Source organism: Tachypleus tridentatus, chromosome 7 (assembly GCF_004210375.1).
Source record: "Tachypleus tridentatus isolate NWPU-2018 chromosome 7, ASM421037v1, whole genome shotgun sequence".
NCBI lineage: Eukaryota > Metazoa > Arthropoda > Merostomata > Xiphosura > Limulidae > Tachypleus > Tachypleus tridentatus.
The window spans coordinates 164,678,958-164,699,644 of NC_134831.1; the positions used below are offsets into that span (position 1 = coordinate 164,678,958).

The 20,687-nt window shown below is 36.4% G+C and overlaps 1 long non-coding RNA gene across 2 annotated transcripts in view; it reads right to left on the reverse strand.

The window, feature by feature from the left end:
- Window positions 1-20,687, reverse strand: part of LOC143257105 (uncharacterized) — a 48,286-nt gene that overhangs the window by 23,295 nt on the left and 4,304 nt on the right. The window contains exon 2 of one of the 2 annotated variants that reach the window (XR_013031690.1): window positions 5,264-5,343. The exons of the other annotated variant lie outside the window; for it this stretch is intronic. This is a non-coding gene — a long non-coding RNA (uncharacterized LOC143257105). The remainder of the gene's footprint in view (window positions 1-5,263; window positions 5,344-20,687) is intronic. 2 annotated transcript variants of the gene reach the window in all.

The following is a 20,687-nucleotide window of genomic DNA, read 5'->3' on the forward strand; positions in this document are numbered from 1 at the left end:
TGCACGTCCCCGCTTTTGGTCAGCTGCAAATTAATGGTATAAAACACTGTAGTCTGGTAACGAGCGTGGTTTTATCCAGTAACGCAATCTTCTATCGATTACTGATAAAAATCTCATTTGACTGGCCTCTGGAGATTATGGTCTGTGGAGACATCCCACTGGTTTCCACTCCTGCTGTCTCTAACGTTAAAGATACTATTATACAGAGTAGGGGAAAGAAATTGATAAATGACTTTTTTTGTGTGTGGAATGTTCCCGCTAATCCTCCTGGTTGCTTGTATGTCCCCCCCCCCTCGCTCTGCGGGGAGAGTCTGTCGGAATGCCTGTGCCGATGTCAATGTATGCGCATCTGAACAATCATATTTGATAAAAGGAACCCAAATTTAGCAATAATATTTAGTGGATTTTATTAACCTAATGTCAAATGTTAAATCGTTTGTCTCTTAAAACTCATAACACGTATATCACGTTATAAAAACCGACGTACGTTAAAAATGAAAGTCAGAACGAACATTTTCTATTATAAACAGTTATTATCTGTTAAAAGAGATAAATGCTGCGTATTACTAAATAAAATCCTGAACAACCACTGCTTGTTACAGGACAAAAGTTAAAATATATACTTTATAATAAAAGACAAAATCCAGAGCAGATATTATATATAGGCATGCAAAATATCAAATTAATATTGAATGCAAAGGAGAGAACAACCACAATATAATAAAAGACCCTAGTCAGAACATAGAACACAGCAATACACACTCTACAGTTAACACTGAACACAGCAATACACATTCTACAGTTAACACTGAACACAGCAACACACATGCTACAGTTAACACTGAACACAGCAACACATGCTACAGTTAACACTGAACACAGCAACACACATGCTACAGTTAACACTGAACACAGCAACACACATGCTACAGTTAACAATGAACACAGCAACACACATGCTACAGTTAACAATGAACACAGCAACACACATGCTACAGTTAACAATGAACACAGCAACACACATGCTACAGTTAACAATGAACACAGCAACACACATGCTACAGTTAACATTAAACACAGCAACACACATGCTACAGTTAACAATGAACACAGCAACACACATGCTACAGTTAACAATGAACACAGCAACACACATGCTACAGTTAACAATGAACACAGCAACACACATGCTACAGTTAACAATGAACACAGCAACACAGATTCCACACTTAACACAGTAATACACATTCTACAGATAACACACGTAGTTCGGTACAGTTGTGTCATCCTGGGTTGTTACGTGGATTCTTCACTTTAGTCAAATACGGTGTCAGGTATTTGCTGTTAATCTGTTTCTACTTGTTCCGCTCAATACGACTGGCCACAATCCACGTGTTTCTACGGGATCCTTAGTCGTCTACTAGTCCACATGATCAAGCCACATGGGTGTTACCTGTGTACAGCTGAGTGTAGTTTTCGATTGGTGTAATAGAGATAAATTAGATGGCAACACCCACCAACAAATATCTTCTAGTCGAACAGTGAAACACCAAAAATATATGTGAAGCCTCTTCTATACAAGTTATATCCTCCCTCATCAGTAACCGTGTACAGGAGCAACTCCAAACAACTACATTACGTTTCATGTAGTGTTGAAGTGTACATTATATGTATGGAATGTATTTATTTGCCGCAGTGGTCCTATGTGTGTATGGGAATTTCACAAATAGGTAGCATTGCTGCTACTAATCTAATCTTGTGTTAAATTTCAGCTTATAAACTGTTTAAATAATACAAATTAAATATGATGACCGAACTTTTACTCTTATAACACAATATTCCTCTGAAGCGCGAAAACGAATCGTGAACCTTGAATACAAAAGTATACAAAATCTAAAGTGTTTTATAGCAGAGCATAAGAACAAGGATTACAATATAGCACGTGTTTTTAAACAGTAAATAATATTTTACTTAGACCTATGAGTCTGCCATGTCAATATAACACAAATTTCGCACTGCTCACTTTTCTCTCTCTTATAAACAATATATTTTTCACATTTCTACATTATTTTCCAGATGAATATATGCAGGATTGGACATTCTAGACTTACATACGTATTAAATTATATTACTCACTAAACACTAACATTTCAAAAAGAACAAAGACGACTCTGGACCGATATCTCGTGTCTTTTTGTTTCAAATAAATCACACTTGTCAGTCTTCACGGACAGAATGACGAGACGTTTAACAACAGAAAGATGATCAAAAGCGGAGTAACATTAGTATGGTGAACATTAGTTTACACTAGAACAAAAAAAGCGTGTTTGGTCACCAGGACGACGAAGAAAGGTTAGCAGGATGGTAAGAAATGGTTTTACACCAACATAAGAAAGTGTGGTTTAGCATTACGATACGGAAAAATAAGTGCACAAACAAGCTAATATTCAGAGGTACGTATTACAAGCGTGTTCTATGTATGAAATACAATTTAAGGGCTCATTAGGTCCCTGATCCTATCCAAATGTTTAACTGGTTTATACAAACTGTTATTTGTAATAAAATAAAAAAAGAAAATATCTCAGATCTGCCAGAAGGAAAGACGAAATGACACCGAAAATATTTTCCACAGTAAACCCTTTATACTTACTGTAACAATGTTTCACTCGTTTCGTTATAAAAGCATTAAAAATACAACAGAAAATTATAAATAATGAGACGAAAGCTAAAGTTAACAAATGGCGATTCTAGAATCCAAACGTAAAAGTTACAAGGAGATGGTAAAGAGTAAAATGAAAAAATCAGCTAGGAAAATTAAGTGCTGCCTACGCCAATATATGTAGTTTGTTTGTTTAGAATTTCGCGCAAAGCTACGCGAAAGCAATCTGCGCTAGCCGTCCCTAATTTATCAGTGTGAGACAAGAGGGAACACAGGTAGTCATCACCACCCACCATCAACTCTTGTAAAGGGCTACTCTTCTACCAAATTTTAGTGGGATTGACTGTCACATTATAACGATCTCATAGCTGAAAGGACGAGTATGTTTGGTGTATCGAAGATTGGAACCCGTAACCCTAACCACTTGACCATGTCGGGTCTCTATACACGAAGAAGTTATCTACGCCACTGAAATGTTTGCTATTCTCTCTTTACTCGAGCGTTATCCATGTTAGTGAAAAGTTCGTTACGTATGCTATATATTAAAAGATACCTTCGAAATAATGCTAATCTACAGCGCTAAAATCAAGTGTTCGGTTCCCCTCAGTGAACACAGCAAATAGTCCGATAGGACTTTGGTATAAAACAACACACACGCACACCTTTGAAATGTGGGCTATGCCCTCTGTATCAGAAATATCCCGAATAATAGGGACATTTGTTTAGTCTTCGATGTGTCGTTTCATGACAGTTTGTTAATCCAGCAAGGCTTAAAACTGCATAACAAACTAAGCAGATGGCTGATGAAGTAATAACACGTATTCTGTATCGTTATGACAGCGTGAATTAATTACTACACGTTCTCGTTACTTCCTCCTCAATTAATTACACACTATTCATGCACACGTGGGGAGTTGTGGTGATTAATACACTAGGTTCTTCTAGTTAACCTGTTATATTATACATAACCCAATCCAGATACACCATCCTGACTGGTCACTGAATAATTAATAAATCTTGCTGTGTACTAAATAAACGGATAGACTGTCAAATACACAAGAGTGCAGCTGAAATTTCTTCTTGCTAACCCTAATTAATGTGTGCGTGTAAATTTGTTACACAGTTCAAACTCAATGCTTGGTTCTAAACTTTTTGAAAATATTGTTTCTTTTTCAAATAAACACGTATTCGTTCTTCCATATTTTGATACTTGATAGATGTTATTGTTCGAAGTAGTTCTGATTGTAGGAAATACCGATGAAAACCACCTGGCTATATTAAGAAAGATTTCCCTATAACTATAGCAGATGTCTTTTAGACAGACTTCTTTAGCCGTATTAAGAAACATTTCCCTATAAATATCACTCGACTCGTAATCCCCGGGTTCGAATCCCCGTCACACCAAACATGCTCGCCCTTTATGCAGTGGGGACGTTATAATTGACGGTCAGTCCCACTATTCGTTGGCAAAAGAGTAGCTCAAGAGTTGGCGGTGAGTGGTGATGACTAGCTGCCTTCCCTCTAGTCTTACACTGCTAAATTAGGGACGGCTAGCGCAGATAGCCCTCGTGTAGCTTTGCGCGAAATTCAAAATAAACGAAACCGTATAAATGTAGCAGACATCTTTAGCCGTATTAAGAAATATTTTTCTATAAGTATAGTAGATTTCTTTTAGCTGAACTAATAAAGATTTCCCTACGAATATAGCAATTACTTTCAGTCATATTAAGTAAAATTTATTTTGTATTTTGTCATGATTCTTGGGACATTAGGTTTATTGTGGAACAAACAGCCAGATTGAAAACACAACATTAAAGTACAGCCGAATTTAGTCTAGAGCCACTGGTCAAAAGTATGCCCAACTAGTTAATGACACACGCCGCCTATTTTTAACCAAATATCTTTCTCCCTTTATTCACACCCCAGCAGAAATTACGAAGCATGTTCAACGTTTCGAACCTTTGTTCTTTTCACATTCTCGAAAAGCCACACAAAGGTTATCTACGCTAGCCCTAATTCTGAACTGATAGACTGAACGAAAGGAATACAGTCAACAGCGTCAACAGCCAACTCTTGGACTACTCTCATCACATAATGGGATATGACCACCAGTCTAACCCACACAGCCATGGTCCCAAAATGGAAACTGAGACAACGGTAACCATGGGCCCTTGAGTCATAAGTTATAAACATAACGTGTAAAGATACATTTCTGTTATACTCTACTTTTCTAAGCTATAAGAACATGACGTACGATAGTAAAGTCGATATTTTATCGCCATCCAAACGTTTCCTGTAGATAACCTTATGAATACTTAATTAATTAAGAAACATATGGATTACATTATTTATCTTAATTAATTAAGAAACATATGGATTACATTATTTATCTAACCAGGTATAAAATAACAACTTGGGTCTGGTAACCAGACGTGTGTAAACACTGTAATGGAACGAATAAACAGGAGATGGAATGAAGAAATAGTTATATTCGCTTAAAGCAGAAATCTATCTACTTTCGTAGACCTTGTCTTCACTTTTTTACCTCTACCAACTCTATACGCCGATTTATTTTTATTTCTTATATTACTTTCATATACATACCTCTACTTTTACTTCTTGTTAGCTTGCTTTATCTGTCTATCCATCTCCATCTATCAGTTTGTATACCCGCTAGAAGTGAACTGAAAATATTTCATTAGGTTAAGTTGATACTACAGTAAGCCTAACTGACTTCTTAAGAGTTGATAAGTAAATAGTACAGTAGGCCTAACTGACTTCATACGGTCAATAAGTAAACAGTACAATAGGCCTAACTAGCCTCAAGGGTCGAAATGTTTTGAAATTATCAGGGACACATGTAAAGTGTTAAAAACAAACATTTACAACAGGCTCCTTAAGTTACGATTTTCAGTTACAGTTATGAGAATTGAAAGTAACGGTGGTACTCAATAAAAGGAAGTGTACATAAAAAGTAACTGGTACTCCCCTAGCGGATATCTTTGTTAGTGTTTTCCGTTTAAACTGTATATTAACTATGTGGAGAAGACATGTACACATAAATTAACACGGTAAAAAATATGTTTTATCACTAGTACTTGCCATAGCGGCTATTGTTGTTACAACTCCCCTTTCGGGATGTTTACTAACTATTCAATGCATTGCGATACTGGGGAGGCATCAACTATACTTTACGTTTATACAAATTCACGACCTTGGTTGTTATTGGTTAAATTCATGAAGTTTGGTATTATCGATAATAGGGTCACCTTTCCTTGACTAACCTGTTAAGATGGGAATGTGGTCTGGCCAAAGCATGAAGGCGCCACTGAGAATTTTTTTTTTTTTTTTCAGTTCAGAACCCAGACAAGTTGTGAATCATACATCAAGTCTTGTATGGATGCTTTGCTCTGGTGCCACTTTTCATTCTTTGTGCCTAAAGGCACTTATACACGTACTGTAATCTGGTCGAGTTACCCACTTTTGACTACAGAGGTCGCCTCATCCCGTCGTCATGGCGACATACATGTGATTATGCAAGGAATAATATCCGTCGCTCACACGTGGAACTTAGTCCTAATCACAGAATTGCAGCTGACACCAATTTCATTTATTCAGTTTGAAAGTGCGGAGATGGGATTACATAACGTTCACTGAAAGCTCAACTAGGGAAGAATTTGGGGAAAAAAACAGAAGGAACAAGTTATCAGCACCCTCTGACGACAGACATGGCGTGCTCCTGTCAGTGATTTGACAACAAATATAGGTATGGTAGTAGCCTAGACTAAAATTATTTAATAAATATAAATCATATTCTTCAAAACTATTTGTTGTTACTTAATGAAAATAATTTCTAACAGAAACAGGACATATATACAAAACCCAGACTGTTTCTGGTTCAGATGTTTTGCGTTCACACTTACATAATAAACGCTGTAGGTTTTTGATATAGACCTTTAAATACTGCAATTAGTTTTCGAATACAGTAACATATTATAAAAAATGTTACACTAGATGAATAGGATATTCAACCGTTTAAAAAAGCAACACGAAACAATAAAACGTGTATATTGAGTAAATATATTTTTCTAACTTTTTTTCTGTAAATAAATAATTATCTGGCGTTTGAAAAGGTGTGAGGATACCTTATGAACCAACCTGTGATAGCAACAACTCTATAAGGAGTATGTAATAAGGACTTGTTACACGATATGAAACCAAAAACTAGTTTGATTAGTAAGCACCAAGAAAGTCTGTTTAAAAACGTATTAATAAAACAATGTGAATTTTGAGTTTGTAAGAGATAAAATAAAGCGAACAACTTTAAAGAACGCGAAGTCTGTGTTCGTAAGAGTTAAGAGAAAAAAGTCAAGTGAAAACTTTAAATGTGAAGCCTAGGTTTGAAAGTTAAAAAACAAAATAATAATGTGAAGTCTGTCTCTGAACTTAGTAGCACGTGCTGTCTGTAATAATATCGGAACCCAGTAGCACGCGTTGCCTGTAATGGTATCGAAAACTACTAGTACGTGTTGTCTGTAACGCGTCAGTTACATTAACATTGAGTTGTTAACATAATGGCTGGATAAGAAGGTGTAACGTTGAATTGTTAGCCCATTGAAGAAATGACGCTTGTTTTAAGTTTTCCTTACCTTTATTTTTGTCTCCAGACCTAGCAGAAAGTTGGATGGATAGATATTTTAAGGTACAATTCTGTGATGTATTTGTCCTTGTGTACATGGCACAATGAAATTGTGGCGCCTTATTAATATATCTGATAACTTTCTACAATACATTAGACATTTTAAGATCCCTACTTAACGAAGCTTAACAGAAAACCATAGAACTATTAAAATAGCTTCTAAGTTTTACTAATGGACAAATAGTTTCTTTGGTTTGTTTTTTGAATTTCGCACAAAGCTACACGAGGGTTATCTACTCTAGCCGTCTCTAATTTAGCAGTTTAGGCAGCTAGTCATCACCACCCACTGACAATTCTTGGGCTATTATTTTACCAACGAATAGTGGGATTGACTGTAACATTATAACGCCCCCACAGCTGAAAAGGCGAACATGTTTGGTATGAAGGGGATTCGAATCCGCGACCCTCAGATTACGAGTCGAGTGTCCTGACCTAGTTTCTTTGGACTTAGACCCTTTGTGAAACAGTATGATATGCAAACCAGGTCTAATAAAGTTTATCTTGTTAGAAAAGGTACTTCTATGAATGTCGAGTACAAAGTTCCGAATCTCTGAGCTTAACTTATCTGAATATTGAGTAAAGTAATTATCACAGCATCATATTTGGTTAAAGAATGCAGATACTGCTACGAAAATAATTATCTTTTATTATGTGATTTTAGTTTAATTTCCATTTTGGTTAATATGTTTAAAACTTAAAGTTTAACTAAACTATTTATTTGGAATTAAGCACAAGACAACACAATAGGCTGTGTTCTGCCTACCATGAGTATCGAAACCTGGTTCTAGCGATGTGAGTCTACAGACATACCATTCTGCAACTGGGTGTGCAAAAACTAAATTGATCTTAGCTATTACAATTATAATTTCCCTATTAATTCATGACCCAATTCAAAATTGGTGAAAACGTTCTAAACTATTCCTTAAGTAATACTTGCTGTGAAGATACAGTAACTAATAAACATCTTCCTAAATTAGCTTATTATGAAGGAATTTTTTCCCAGAAATTTAAACTAATTACGTCTAATGTGAAGTTGTTGTTTTTTTCAGAAATTTCACTTAGTTAAGCCTAATATGAAATTGATGAAGTGGGTGGAGTTACATTTTGGGCGTTCACGCCGCAAGGACAAAAAAGGGAAGCCACAGGACCCATCAGAAGACATTAAAGAGTACAGTGGATGTTTAACACTAACGAATAAAGTACACCACGAATATAATAACCTGGATGCTTGGGCTCTTCCTTCCAGAAGTTGTCTGACGCCTCAACCTCCCATTAAGAAGAAACCCTAAATATTCGGACCAGTTTTCTAGACTTAGCAGTCTTACCAGACACCAACTCCCCCCGACAGAGGCCCAGAATCCGGACAAATCCGTGGCTGCCCTCCCGCGGGTCCATCTCTAGCAGTAGTTCCAGGTCATCCAGCACCTCAGAAAGTTCGGAAAACTCTCAAGACCCAGTGGTCAAGTCTTCTGGATCATGGGCGTCGTTTTCTTATCTTCCGAATAGTCGAGACTTTAGTCCTTTACCAGCGATTCGCAGGATTAGACTTCTGGAATGGAATATATCAAATGATAATCAGTTTCCATGCTCTTCCAACTATAGACAGGATGAAAATTATAGGATTGTCATATCGAAAACGCCAGACACAACTTTAGATTCCACCAGCAATTCTGAAACTGAGTCTAACCCGAAAAAAACATTCGAGAAACTCGGTAATCTGAGGGCAACAGATCCTCACCATAAACAAGATGTTCTGGAAATAGATGAAGCTTTTTCAGAAGATTACCAGTTATCGGAAGATGGCGACTCTTCGCCTACACCAAGCCCTAAAGTTGCAACCAGTCCACAGGCGGATAGCGCCTGTGGCAGTTGTAGCACTACGCCACTTTCCGAGACAGCTCAAGATCACGTAGAAGGGTCTGAATTTGGAGAATCTCTAGATGAGAAAATGGCTTGGCTACAAGCGCAACGACTACAAATGGCAGCAAAAATGGCGGCAGCCCGTCAGGATGACCAGAAACGACAAGAAGCAGCTATTCGGCTCCAGCAAGAACTTCTAGAATATCGCAGAACAATTCTGTTGCGCACCCTACAAGGACTTCAGAATCGCCTCGAACAACAGGGCGAGCGCTTAGAGCGTGCATACAACGCCACTAGTGAGATGAAGAGGAATTACACTTGAAATTGTTGTATCGAAACAAGAAAATAAAAATAATAATTATTATTATTATAAATAATATTATTAATAATAATATTATTATTTTCACTAAAGGCTCTTCTTCTCGTAGAAAATTTCATATAAAACATTTAAACGTAATTATCACTATCTTCTTCGTAGTTTAAGTCGCATTCAGTTTCATTGCCAGTATACCTCCTGTTGTCTTCTTTAACCTAAACATATTTTATACTCTTATCCTAATCAGTTACGACTAAGATTTGTATAGCAAGGCCTTATTTTCGAAGTATTATTAATTTCAAATTCAATTTCAATCAATTTCTTCTCCGTAGAGTTAATCAGTGTTCCTTTTCGGTTCTCATCAAATAAAATGTTTTACCCTTCCTTTCTTACCCAACCCTGTGACATCAGTTACGCTTAGAAGTTTGAATTTACTTTACGTTTCTTAATATCACCTTAAAAAGTCCAGTATTCGTATGGAACTTGCGTTTCATGCTGTTTTTCTTGGTGTTATGATATTTAGGAACGTTGAGGCTTCATTTAGGATAATCAATAATTATTCATCGTGGCATATGAAATGTTTAACAAGCTATTAAGCTTGTATGAGTAGTGGCAACAAGACAAAGTTTATTAAACAGTTTTAAAGTAGCAGATATTACTAATTAGGGCAAATACGTTTTAACACAACATTATTTAATTTCTGTGTAATAAAGTTATTGACTTTGTGACCCTAATCAGATAATTATTCGATTTATTTAAACAACCTGTAAAATTTAGTAAAAATTGTGGTAAAAGTTATCCATCTTCAAGAAATAATTTATGAAAATACAGAATTCTAATTGCTGTGGTTCGTACAAATGTAAGGATCAATATACCAATATTTGCTACCAAAACTATAAAACAACCGCGGTGGGTAGTAAAGCATTGATTGAAAACAATGCTAGTCACCAAAACGATAAAACAACCGCGGTGGGTAGTAAAGCATTGATTGAAAACAATGCTAGTCACCAAGACGATAAAACAACTATGGTGGGCAGTAGTGCATTGATTGCAGACCAAATGTTAATTATTATGGTGACAAAAGTATGGTAGGTACCAAGTCCTTTAAGGTAGCTAATTGGGTTATAAAGCTAACAACCCGTGCATCGCCATTTTTGCTGGAAATACTGATTTAAACATAAACTATGAGATAGGTACAACGTCAATCTCAGTATTTAGGTTTAAGCAACTTCTGGGTCAGCAAAGACATGGATTGGAACAACATCTAATCTGGGAGTTTCGTTTCTTAAAAAAATTAAAAACAATACGCTAGTGTTCTGCAAACAAGGTAGAACTAAACAACATACATACAGTTATAGTATATTTTATTGTAATATACCTCTATATACTAATTAGGTTTAGCTGCCATAAGCCCACTCTATGTGAAGTTACTATGACAACACTAGTTTGTTTGTTTTGAAATTTCGCTCAAGGCTACACGAGGGCTATCTGCGCTAACCGTCCCTAACTTTGCAGTGTAAGACTAGAGGGAAGACAGCTAGTCATCACCACCCACCGACAACTCTTGATCTACTCTTTTATCAACGAATAGTGGGATTGATCGCACATTATAATGCCTCCACGACTGAAAGGGCGAGCATATTTGATGCAACGGGGATTCGAATCCGCGACCCTCAGATTACGAGTCAAACGCCTAAACCCACCTGGCCATGCCGAGCCGACAACACGAGTTAACGATACAAAGAGAAAGCCAGCAAGTAAAGGTTGTAAGTTTATTTTGATTATATATACCACAGTAAAAGACACGAACATCGAATGAAGCTGTTCTACTCTTGCAGTGTAGTATAAAAATACGGACAAATGTTTTTGAAAACGTCCATCTGTATTTATATGTAAAATGTATAAATTCTGTTATTATTACTCCACTCCCAGAAATATTTTTAGTTACTTAATCTAATTCGTTTCTAAAATGTTTAAACCTCACCTTATACCCATATGCGATATGTTTCACCCTATTACACTGGCTTTCAAACCTTTATCCACTGACGATACCTTATCCCATTTGCCTTAATTTACCAACACCCCTGTTGCCAAATGCTATATTCTTGTAGTTTTTCCATTTTTTTATGTTACTGATTATTCTTCATTTGGTGAAACTCTCGCGACATCTCTAGCAACTTATCGCAACAAATCGTTTGGAAATCACTTATGTTAACTATTCCAGGAAGATGAAAAGACAAATAGTATGAAATTAGCATTTAACGCCATTATAATAGGTGAAGATGGTTTGTTTAGAGTTTGACATTAGTATTTAGTTAACTTTAGCTACTTGATCTAGTCATAATGTGGCCAAAATTTCTAATTTAATTTATTGGTCTGCGCTTTTGTTTCATTTTAGTGTTGTTCTGGCGTCCAGTCGAAACAAAAATGGCTACTATTGGCTACACGATATTCAATTAGGGTACCCTTGATCACACGATATTCTATTAAGCTGCTATTGGTTCCGTGATATCCACTTATTTGATTCAGATAACGAATAATAACAGTAAAGTGATAAATATTTGACAAATTGTAATTGTTGTTAGACGATGCATGGTTACAGGTGTGACTCTGACCTGGACATTGTTTTAACTTACTTTGCTTGAGAATTCTATCATTTACTGTATACAGAAGATTAAGCAATCGGGAAAAAACTATTTATAGTTAAAGAAGTTCGGCCTCGATCCTACCACTGGAACCATAAATTAAGATAATTGCTGCATTAATCCTAAAAAGACAGAATTCGCAGTTTGTTTCCTTCCACACAATACTCACACTTATTTTAAAATTCAGTATCAGTGACGTATAAGTTACGTTACAGCCAATGAAATATTTTTGGTTTGACGGGCTAAAACCTAGGAGCTTCAGCGTCGGGTGATGGTTAAATACTTGTGTTATAGATTTATATGTTAATAATTTCCTTTCTAAGCACCAGGTATCTAAAGCCTGGTTGTAATGTGAAATTCTACATTTAAATAATTTATTCTGTATTTAAATAGTTACTCTCATCAATTTCCAGACATTAATATCAAGAATATTGAACTTATGTTTACAATAAACGTGTACAAGTTGTTTTAATGATACAACAGTTGTAAATGGAAGAGCATTCTTGCATCCACTTCAGACCAGACAGTTATAAACTTTGGTCTCCAGATGACCCGCAACTCATATTACTAATAACTTGTGGAAATTCCTTGAAAACGTGAAACAATACGGTCTTCGAGTTTTCCAGGTACAAACCGCGATCACCAAAACCAAATGTATGTGACTCAGAAATAAAAACTTTGATAAAAACGATTTTCCGTTTGTACTGTTTTGTTTCATAGAAATAACTAATCTAACCACAGTGACACTAGCGATTCCTCTAACATTTCACTTCTTTTTCTCTTCCGTGACATCGGAACCTACTCTACACAGGTCACTTCTTGTCCTGTGACAGACAGCTTAATTTTCATGTCTTTCTAGGAAAAAGGTGTATCTACATAGAAAAAACAAGTCAACAAACAGCTTAATTTAATACCTTTCTGGAGCAAGTTTTACCTACTTAGAAACACAAAAGTCTACTAACACTATGAAATAGCCAGCAATATTAGAAACCCCAAGTACAACAGTAATTGCTGTTTCTTAATCTATTGAGGTTTAAAAACAAACTCATTTTCTCAGTATTTGGGATATACACACCATTACCACTGACTTTAGCTTCTAGCGTTTTACCTGAGATCACATTTAAACCACAGTTATTAAATATAGCTTTTAGCTTTTTACCTGGGATTAGAATCACACCATTACCACTGAACAGAGTTTTCTGTTGCTTTTTTTTTACCTGGGGTTAGTCGCACACCAATATCACTGACTTTAGCTTCTAGCTTTTTACCTGGCGTTAGATTCGCAGCACTACCACGGACTTAGCTTCTGCTAACTTTTAACTGGGGTTAATCCCGCACCAACATTCCTAATTGTAGCTTCTATATTTTTACTTGGGATTAGACTCGCACCATTATCTCTGAGTAGAGCTTTTATTTACTCCAGGTTAGACTCGCACCATTACCACTGACTGAAGCTGTCGTTGAAGTGAAGTCAATTTCACTCATTAATAAATAATTAGTGTCTGTAGTATGGTCATAAAAACTCTCTGATGTGAAGTTTTGATAAACAGCAAATCATTCAAGTTAAATTAAAAGGTTTTGCCCCCACATTATTTTTCAACCAAGGTTTAAAAGGGGTCAGTGGACCAAAGTCTGTAGTTAAATATCCTAGCTTTTTTCAGCAATGGGGATATTAATAATGAAATTGGCTGTTCATTTAAAGTTGAAAGAGTGAAGCCAATGGATTGGAGGTAAATATGATATTGACTAGCTGTTTTCTCTCTAGTGAACCATTTCACAATTAAACAGAGTCACTGCAGAAGCGCTCAAATAGCTTAGCACGAAATTCAACAGACTTTTGTGTCTGAAAGAAGTTTTGCTCACACACAACTGACGACAAATAGAATTGGCATAGAGATCCCAAAGTGAATGTTACAACAACTAATATAACTAATATTTCCCTAATAACCCTCCCACATACACAGACACACACTAAGTTTACGGATTTTTATATTAATTGTTTGTTGAGCAATACAAGCCATTTATATAACTAATAAAGTGTAACATCAGGGGTCACGACTGTTGAAATAGCTGAGAGCCTATATTCGATCCATTTTAGTTAATAACCACCTTGTATGTTTTGAAGGCCTGAAGGTTAGGGCGTTCAACTCACAGTCAGGGGTTCGCGGGTTCGAATCTCCGTCATTGAACATGCTCGCCCTTTCAGACGTAGAACATTATAATATGACGGTCAATCCTACTATTCCGTGGCAAAATAGTAGTCCAAGAGTTGACTGTGAGTGATGATGACTAGCTGCCTTCCCTCTGGTCTTACACTCTTAAATTAGGGGCGGCTCTCGTGTAGGTTTGCACGAAATTTAAATAAGGAAAAGCTGAAGCACATTTTACGAGAAATTCGAAACAAAGCAAACTACGTTCTGAATAATGATAACAAAACCTGAGAAATATAAATTAATCCTCTCCAACTACAAATTGCTAATAACGACTTGAAACTGCAGTGAACTGGATTTACGCTTTCAACCACAACAAGAATTATTTAAAGCCAATTAGAAAGTAAACACGTGTTACACAGAAACCTTACTTTCATAAACATTGGTTCTTTTGATAATGCTGTCTCAACCACTATTATTTCTGTCCTGTTAAAAAGCGGGCTTTCGATACTCGTGGTGGGCGCTGTACAAATAGCCCATTGTGTGGTTTATGCTCAACAAGAAACAAAAAAAAACTATGTCCGTCGTATCGCCAGCCGATGGTTGAACCATGGTTGTGTGCTAAGTCTACTTTCCCAATTGGTGACGAGATAAAGCTTGAAAGTCTTCAAAATGTAGTTAGGCCAATCACAGTGAATAATGTTTATTAATAAATTAGTACTAGTTGTCCTCACTAGATGGTGCCCGCTCTTAGTTTTGTTGGTTGGTTGAAGTGACGTCCCTAAATTTAAAGTGACTGACAAGATGGAAAGTAGTTAGTCAACACTAACAAGAACTAATTCTTAAGGTACGCCTTTTCCAATGAATATTAGGGATTAATCATCACAATGTAACGCTCCGACGGAAGATAAAACAATCATGTTTGAAGATGGGTTTTGATATCCAGATTATGAGTTGATCGCCCTAACAACACATCCATACCAGATCCCCCTCCACTCCATCCCACTCGTGGTAAAAGAAAAGAAACGTAGCATGTGATTAAATGTTATACGAAAACAAAGAAAAATTAATATAAAACTACTCACGACAACAGAAATCGCAACAAACGTTTTTGTATGTTGACTTCAATTTATTATGGGCGTTTACCACATATCCTGTTCAGCTTTTAGTTCAATCATTTTTAGACCAGTTTGTCAGCCTATTTTTTCCATCTGAAACGTTCAAGGCTTGCTCGTATCTTGCTCTGAGTTCTAGTCTGTTTTGTTTTCTATCAAGCACTGAATTACGATAAATATTTCCTCAACTAGAAAAAGAGAAATAAAAACTCAAGCGCTCGTGACTTTTGGTTTCCGCCACCTAGTTTACTGCTAACCAAAGAACGTAGACAGCAAAAACAGAGAGTATGTAAATTCTAAACACGTGATCAGCTATTTATTAACGATTGCTAACAAAAAATTATCTTCGTATTTCCAAGAATTAGGCTTAAGTTGTCATTCCCGTTATAAGTTAATGAATAACCCGCCAATACATAATGAATTAGGAATACGTATTTAGCATGTTGAAAACGTTTCTTAGAAAATATAACACAGGTTGTTAGTCTGTTTCGGAATTTCGTGCAAGGCTTCACAAGTGTTATCAGGGCACAGCCGTACTACATAAGTGCTATGGAGCTGCTACAATCGATAGCTGTCCCTAGTTTTCAACTAGATGTTGTTGCTTTCCTTTAGTGCAAAGCCACAAAATTGGTTATCTGTCAACCGCAGGAAATCAAACCCCGGATTTCTGCTTATAACTCCATAAACGTACAGCTGACCCATGCAGCTCGTCAACATCACTTACAGCCAACTCGTAGGTTACTCTTGTCCGAGTAAATAGTTGACCGTTACTCCAGGAGCGTATTTTACGGCAACGAAGTGCGAACCATTAATCTTCGTATTCACAGTCCGAATTCGTTAATCATAATAAAACGTAATTGCTCTAAAAACATTAAAAACCAGAATATAAATAGAAACATATCAACAGAAGAGAAAAAAAAGTATTTTATTCACAGTATCTAAATAATACACCCGTGAAGAAGGAAAGTCTGTCAGAATCACTCAAATTTGAGTGTTTTCATCATGGTAGATTTTTACAAATCACCACCTAGTACCGTTTAGGTAGTGTTTAACCTTATCCCTCCTCTATGTTCACATTTTTAAAGCGTTAATAAAGATCAACGGTACTACATAAAAGTACATACTTCCTGACAGTTTATTACAATAATCTACTGATTATTAAGTAGCTCCCTCTGTAGGGCATTCCTCGGGAAATCAGTAGAAAGTTTCTTGCCTTGCAATGCTAAAAATCCGGGATTCGACTGCAGCGCTAAAAAAAATACGTTTTCCTGAGAATAAGAACACAGGCATTAAGCGTAAAATCATTAAAACCAAAGTTTTCAGTTAAAGCGCTTGAAATAAAAATATTTTTCGTTTCCTTTCCTAAAAAAAGGATCATAGATACTAAACGTTTACTTAAAACGATAAGGCTTAATTTTTTTCAGTATCACCATATGGAGAGTATTTTGTTTTGAATTTCGCGCGAAGCTACACGAGAGTTATCTGCGCTAGCCGTTCCTATCTTATCAGTGATAGCAAAGCAACTTGTCAAACCCACCCAGCGCCAATTTTTTGGATGTATTTATTACAACGAATAGTGGGATTGATCGTCACATTATAACGTCCCAATGGTGAAAGGTCAAGCATATTTCGTGACCAGTATATTGTAAGTTGAGCGCCTTTTTGAGCCACTGATTCTCAAAACGTGGTCCAGCACCATTTGTGATTCGAGAGGGTTCTCCAGGTGGTCCGCTGAATGGTCCAAAATACAAGTCACAGATGAGATTTGTTTGTTTGTATTTTCTTTTTCAGTAGCCGAAGTAGTCTGTGGACGAACAACTTTGAAAGCAATTGCCCTAATCCCCAAGCCATGCCAAGGTCCAAGTGGTGAAATGGTAGTTGAAAATATTCAAAAAGTTTTAACAAATCTAGCAGATTGTATTTGTTTTGATTTCAAACAGTTGTTGTTATTTAAAGTTGAGCATAAAGCTACACGATGGGCTATTTATGCTCTGCCTGCCACATATATCAAAAGCCAGTTTCTAGCGTTGTAAGTCCGCAGACATAACGCTGTACCACTGGGGAGCGTTTCAACAGGAGAAATATCTTAATATGCCCTAATGACAAATACCTCCGCCAGGTTTATAACTTCTTGGAAAACAAAACTAGTGGTCTTGCCTTCGTTGTTATTAGTTCAATTCGTTGGTAAATAGGCCACTGATCCAGGAAGAACAGGTTAACACACAATCTTGTCAAACGTGACAAGGGGATAGACAGTGCGATATAAAAGATCGGGCTAAAATCCAAATTATTAACCAGTTACGAATAAATAACCCGATGAAAAATCGATGAGTACTATTGGTAATAACAAACAATATTCTTCAATCATGTAATTAGAAAATCTTTTGTATTCGTACAGAATTCAACTATATAAACAATATTAATGTGTTAAAATATGTTATCCTACTGAACTGCCACTGCACAAGCTGGTAATTTATCATTAAACATTACTATAGTACTACTATAAAATGCAAATTTAAACGATAACATTACTTAAATCGAAACGTTTAAAGTACATTTAGTGAATAGTAAAGGTAACTGTTTGGTCCGTTCTTGTGCCTGAAGGTACATCGATACGTGAAAAATGTTAAATTAGCCACAAAAGAACCATGTGCAAATAGTAAAGGTAACTGTTTGGTCCGTTCTTGTGCCTGAAGGTACATCGATACGTGAAAAATGTTAAATTAGCCACAAAAGAACCATGTGCAAATAAATACACAGAAAGTCATTAGTCTTAACGAAAGGAACCCTGTGAAGAATGCACAAAAACCAGTAAGTCTTTAATAACAGAAGCCTGTAAAAATACACAAGACTCAACTAATCTAACATAACATAATAGATCAGTTAAACAGACGGTAGTTTAACAAATTTAACTCTATATAATAGATCAGTATAAACAGAAAAACAGTAGTTTAACTAATCTAACCCCATAAAATAGATCAGTATAAACAGAATACATTAGTTTAACTAATCTAACCCTATATACTAGCTCAATATACACAAAAAGATAGTGTTCTTAACTAACCTGCTCCAGTTGCTGAGCAGTAAGTGTGAAGGCTTAGAACACTAAAAATCGGGTTTTTATACTATGAAGATACAACACAGAGCTCATTGTGATGCTTTAGTTTATAGAGTTATATGCCATTAGAATTACAGATAAGCCACTTAAGGTATGTTATTTATTATTAAAATCATTTTGTATTATTAACATAGTACGAGGGCTGTTCAAAAAATACGCGGACTGACGTCATAAAACAAAATGTACTTTATTTAGAAGTTACAGGTCTGGGACCCCTTCAAAGTACTCTCCTCCCCAACGCACACACTTATCCCAACGGTGTTTCAACTTGTTGAAACAGTCCTGGTACGCTTCTTTTGTAATGTCCTCCAGCTCCTTCGTCGCATTTGCCTTAATCTCGGGAATCGTCTCAAATCTTCTTCCTTTCAAGGGTCTTTTGAGTTTGGGGAACAAGAAAAAAATCGCAAGAAGCAAGGTCAGGTAAGTAGGGGGGTAGGGAAGAACAGTGATCGAGTGTTTGGCCAAAAACTCACGAGTTCTGAGGGCTGAATTTCGCAGCAACGCGGTGCATCTTCAATTTTTCGGTCAAAATCTCGTAACAAGATCCAACTGATATCCCACACTCTTCAGCAAGCTTCCTGACAGTCAGACGTCGATTTGCCCGCACCAGGGTGTTGATTTTGTCGACGTGTGGGTCGTCAGTTGACGTGGAAGGACGTCCAGGACGCTCATCATCTTCAATGGACTGTCGACCATCCTTAAAACGTTTATGTCACTTGAAACATGCCGTACGCTTCATAGCAACATCACCATAAGCCGTGTTAAGCATAGCAAAAGTTTCAGTCGCAGATTTTCCAAGTTTAACACAAAATTTCACAGCAAGTCGTTGCTCCTTCAGGTCATTCATTCTGAAATCCGCCAAACGAAAAAATCACACTTCACTTAAAACCGCGTAGCTAATACACAAATGAAGATATCGGCAATCGGAAAATGGCGTCGTAATCAGCTAATTTGTGCAAACCTAGCGACACCAAGCAGATTCCCCTGGAACCAACTCGAGCCGCGCAATTCAAACAGTCCGCGTATTTTTTTAACACACCTCGTATTTAGATTTATTGTTATCGTAATTTTCTAACGCTGATCGAACCATGACAGATATTACTGAGTTTACAAAAGACGATTTTATTAATAACACTGATATATTGTAAGTTTTATTTTATGACTTTGTATGAGAACGGTTTGTTATTCGTCGAGTTAATTTTTAATTATAGTGTACGTAGGTAGCTTGCTTTGATTAGAACGTAATGATAACTGTTACTTGTCCTGACCCAGTCCTGGAATTTTAGAATCAGTTATAATTTTTCGACCTGGAGAAATGTGTTAGGAAAGCAGGTTTACACACAGAATTTTGCTTTCTTGCTTGTGTTTAAGTAATTCTGAAACTGGTACAAAGTGTATCATAACTGATTTTTTTGAGAAAAAACTGGATGGAACCAAAACCATTTTATGGTCATGAGGACAACATACAAAATAAAACCGGATAGGATACAGACTGCTTTCTGTGATGATCAAAATAAAGTACAAACCAATATTTGATGGAACACAAACAACCTTATCTGGCAACCAGAACACAATACGTCCTTAATTTGGCAGTCTAAGACTAGAGGGAAGGCAGCTTATCATCACCACCAACTGCCAACTCTTGAGCTACTCTTTTACCAACGAATAGTGGGATTGAACTACATTATAACACCCCCACGGCTGAAAGGACAAGCATGTTTGGTGTGATGAGGATTCGAACCAACGACCCTTAGATTACGAGTCAAGCGCCTTTACAATTTGGTCAAGCCGACAACCACTTTCTGGGGGGATTAGAAGAAAATAAAAAAAACGGGAAAAAACCCAAACCATTTTTCGTGGTGATCAGAACAAAATACAAAATAACACTGGAGGGAATCCAAACTACTTCTGTGGCGATCACAACAAAATACGAAACTGGGTGGAGTCTAAACCACATTCTATGGTAATCACAACAAAATATAAAAATTTAGTAGCGAAAACTTGTAGTAGAGATTAAATGTTAATCGAATAATTATAATAAGCGATTAAACAACCACAAGATGGCAGCAATTAATTACCGAATCACTGAATATTATGCAATAAAGATTTATTTTCTATCTTTCTA